The sequence below is a fragment of the Octopus bimaculoides genome, chromosome 19, assembly GCF_001194135.2.
Source record: "Octopus bimaculoides isolate UCB-OBI-ISO-001 chromosome 19, ASM119413v2, whole genome shotgun sequence".
In the NCBI taxonomy this organism is placed as follows: domain Eukaryota; kingdom Metazoa; phylum Mollusca; class Cephalopoda; order Octopoda; family Octopodidae; genus Octopus; species Octopus bimaculoides.
In genome coordinates this window covers 20,468,308-20,472,685 of record NC_068999.1, presented here as the reverse complement: position 1 = coordinate 20,472,685, position 4,378 = coordinate 20,468,308, and positions in this window count along the sequence as shown.

Genomic DNA, 4,378 nt, shown 5'->3' with positions numbered 1-4,378 from the left:
ATATATATATATATATATATATATACATATATATATATAAACAAACATGCATATATGCATGTGCACCTTTTCAGATAACGTCGATTTCACGAGGAGCGTGAGATAATGAGCGGCAAGAACATTTGATTACTATAAACACATCTTTTGTGCAGGTCGTGCAACAATAGTTGAACGGTCATACGTCACCTTCGACGGAAGACTCCAACGTATATACATGTATGAATACATGCATACACACATAACACACACACACACACACACAGACACACACACACAGACACACACACCCACGCACACACACACACACACACACACACACACACACACACACACACACACACACACACACACACACACACACACACACACACACACACATATATATATATATATATATATTGTTGGTATGGGAATCATCGACACCCCTGTGTGATTGGAAGAATGGACTAGCCGAACTCCTATAAAGATAAGAAGTCGGTAGTAATCGAGATTGAGCGTTTTCGTAGTCTCACGAAGTACGTCGTGTGAACACATTGATTAAACCTCCGCTGCGTAATTTATATATCCTACGTGTGTCAAGGATATAGAACGATATAGAAGTTATTCGAAGCCTGCGTCGGACGTATAAATGTTTTTGGTACGAAACCAAAAAAAATTATCATACATAACTTGCTGGCTTGCGTTGTACAGTTGCAACAGGAACAACAGCAAAAAAAGCAGTTACAACAACAACATCAACCGCAACAGTAGTTACAACTACAACAGCAACAACACCAATACCAACAGTTACTGGAAGTAATGTTGAAAAAATCCGAAAATACTTGAGGCTCCTCCTTGTCAGGCAGCGTAGCAAATTCAGTTGGAGTGTTTATTTATAACCGAGAAGAAGGTACTGTTTGTTATGCATATTTCAATTGATACTAAGAAATCCTCGAAGAAAAATGTCAAATTTGGAATGACGAGATGCGACTACTTTGCAATAAGTTATTCCCTGCGAACACAAAAAAATACAGTAATCATATTCTGCCGAAAAAACAAGGTACGATTTGCTTCAATGAAACAGTTATGTTATCGAGAATTTTAAGTGAAAGAACTTTCTTGTTCAATACTCATTGGCAGTGATTAAATTTAGTTAAAAACGATAAAGATTTCGTCATCTATGCTGGTGTCGTTAACAGAGAGTGTGAAAAATTCAAATTAAACCAAGTTACTCCGGATTTATTCAAATGTCTAATTTTCTTACAAGGGTTAGCAGCAAGAAAATTTGCTGCGTTCTCGTATATTAACAAAGTTAGAGCAGGATCAAAAATTAACACTACAGGCAGTGGTTGAAGAATGCCAGAAGACAATAGATTTAAGACATGACGCATGACGCGGTTAAATTGAAGATACATGCGTGTCGACCTGAAACGGATAAGAGAAGCAGAAAAACGAACGTCAAAACAAATCCATGCTACGGGTGCGGAAGTTTACATTTTAAAAGTAATTGTCTTTTTTAAAAATCGTAAATGCTTTAATTATCGAAAAATTGAGCATAAAATCTCACATTATATAGCGAAACAAAAATAAAAGGTTAAAAAAGAATTTTTTAGAAAGGATTTATTTTGAAAAACAAATTCTAAGGGAGGCTCAGAAAAAAAAAAGTGTGTCCATAAAAATGAATAATATTAATATCAAGTTACAATTGGGTACCGGCAGTGATATCACGATAATTAATGCAGATACATGGAGAAAAATAGGGAAACCTAGATTAAAGGAAACTTCGAAAATTGCGCGAGGTGTTTCAGGAAAATAAGTGCATTTTATGGGCGAAATGTTAAGTGACGTTACATTTCGTGGTAAAACCTTGAACGCCAATTTTTTTTATATTGAGAAATACGAAAAATGTATTTGGAACAGACAGGATGGAATTATTTAACTTATGGGGCCTTCTCATAAATATTCTTTGTAAAAATATGAATGGTTCTTCCACCAGTACAAATAAGGCATCGGATGATTTAAAAAAAAAAAGAATTAAAAAAAAGTCTCCTGAAGTTTTTTCCTGAGGAATTGGGTTTTGCACCAAAACAGAGGCGAAGTTTCAAGTGAAAGAAAACGCTTTACCTGTATTTAAGCCTAAACGAACGGTACATTTCGCAGCGTTTAAACAAGTCAACGAAAAATTGGATAGACTTGAAAAGCTTGGAAAAATTGATCACACAAAAGTGGCGTCCCCAACAGCTAATGTCAAGACGAAAATAATAAAATCTGAGTATGCGCTGATTTCTCAACGGGATTAAACGAATATTTAATGTCATATAATTACCCGTTACCAAATCTGGAAGAAAGTTTCACGAAGCCGAATGGAGGAAAACTTTGTTCGAATATTGGACCTATCTGAAGCATATTTACAGGTTAAAGTCAATGAGGAATGTTCAAAATTATTGACAATAAATATCCATAAAAGATTGAATAAATTTAATCAACCCGCCTTTGGAATAAATGCAGCGCCTGGCATTTTCCAACAAATCATGGATATTATGCTTGCAGATTTGGATTTCGCTGTAGCTTAAGTTGACGACATATTCATAGAAAGTGAATCTCGAGGTCAGCATGCTGAGCATATTTAAAAGGTCTTCGAAAGAGTAAAAGATTGTGGACTTAGGCTCAGCGGAGAAAAGTGTGAACGTTTTATGCCAAGAATACGATATCGAGGGCAGATTATTGATGAAAATTGATGCAGACCAGACCCGTCTAGGCCGAGTACAATATAAAATGTCTCCTCCAATAAACATTACAACGTTACTGCATTTTTGGGATTCCGAATTACTATCAGTTATACATACCAAATATGCATGACTTAAGAGCACCCCTGAATAACTTGTTAAAAAAAACAGAAGGTAATCGAATTGGTTAGACAAATGCCAACATCGTTTGAAAAAATTAAAAACGTCTTAATGTCGGAATTGCCGTTATCACATTTTGACCCGAATTTAGAAATAGTAGTGGCAGCAGATGCTGCTGAAAGTGGTATCGGAGTTGTGATTGTAGCTCATGCTTCGCGTTTATTATTGCCGGCTGAGAAAATTTAAGTTACAATCAAATAGAAAAAGAGGCATTAGCCATCATATTTGCGGTAAAAAAAAATTCCATAAATTTATACAAAGAAGAAGGTTCCAGCTGCAAACAGACCCCCAACCATTATTACCGATCTATGGATCAAAAAAGAGTATCCCCACTGATACAGCCAACAGATTGCAGCGCTGGGGAACGTTCCTTACTGAATTATGACCTTAAGATGGAGTATTTGAAATCGAAAAAATTGAGATATGCAGATGGTTTGTCATGATTAATACCAAAATACAGTAAAACACTAGAAGCCGAAAACGAAATAAAAAATATATTGCAACAAATGGCTACTAGATATCCAGTACAGACGACGAGTAAAGACCCAGACACCATGGCCTACTGGTTATACCAAGCTAGAGGGGTGTGTTTTGCTCCCTTACAATATATCAGATAAAGTTTGTGTGTCGTTAACCAGCTAGAAAAGTTGCTTTCCTGGGGTTCAAACGTAGTAACATACAATGTGAGACATAATGATCTCCCAAATTTGGAGGAAATATCTTGTGTACTTAAATAGACGTAGAGAGGCGCGATAGGTTTCAGTTGGAAGGCTACAATCTACCATTGTTCTATTTATTATTAATTACTGGAAGTCCTTTTCCTGTTTGAAGGGTCTACCATTTCCGTATTCATCATTCATTACTCAAACATTTTTCTTGCTTTAGGTTCTACCATTTCTGTATTCATCCATTATTGCTCAAAAATTTCTTTCTTTTTTAGAACTCATCATGAATTGGAGTGGTGTACAATTGTTGTTCTGTTCAAGCGCCTTATGAAAACGACCGATCTGTAATAGCCACGCAGCGAGCATTCCCTAGTCACTTTTCGCTCGGTCGAACTGCATCTGTACCAGAAAAGAAAACAATTTTACTTTGGATTTCTAACATTCATGCTGCTCGTCTATTAACATTTGTTGTGTTCGACCACACAAGTTTCACAATATTTACTACGTACAGTCTTTGCTTTCGGAACAGTGTCCTTGCTCATGTTTTCAGCTTGTGTTGATTTACAAATAGTAAGTGACCATAGTTATAAAGCCTTCCTCTAGGCCAGAAAGTAAAGACCGGCCTGGGAACCAGCTAAACAGGCAATTTCTTAAGGTAGTATAACTTCAGTACGGATAGTACATGACATCGATTCGAAGTACATCAAAATTTTCTGTCACATACCTACATTCAAGTTACAAATATAATATAAAAAATGCGTGTGCGAATGTGTGGATATATATTCGTGTGTGTGCATATATATATATATATATATATATATATATATA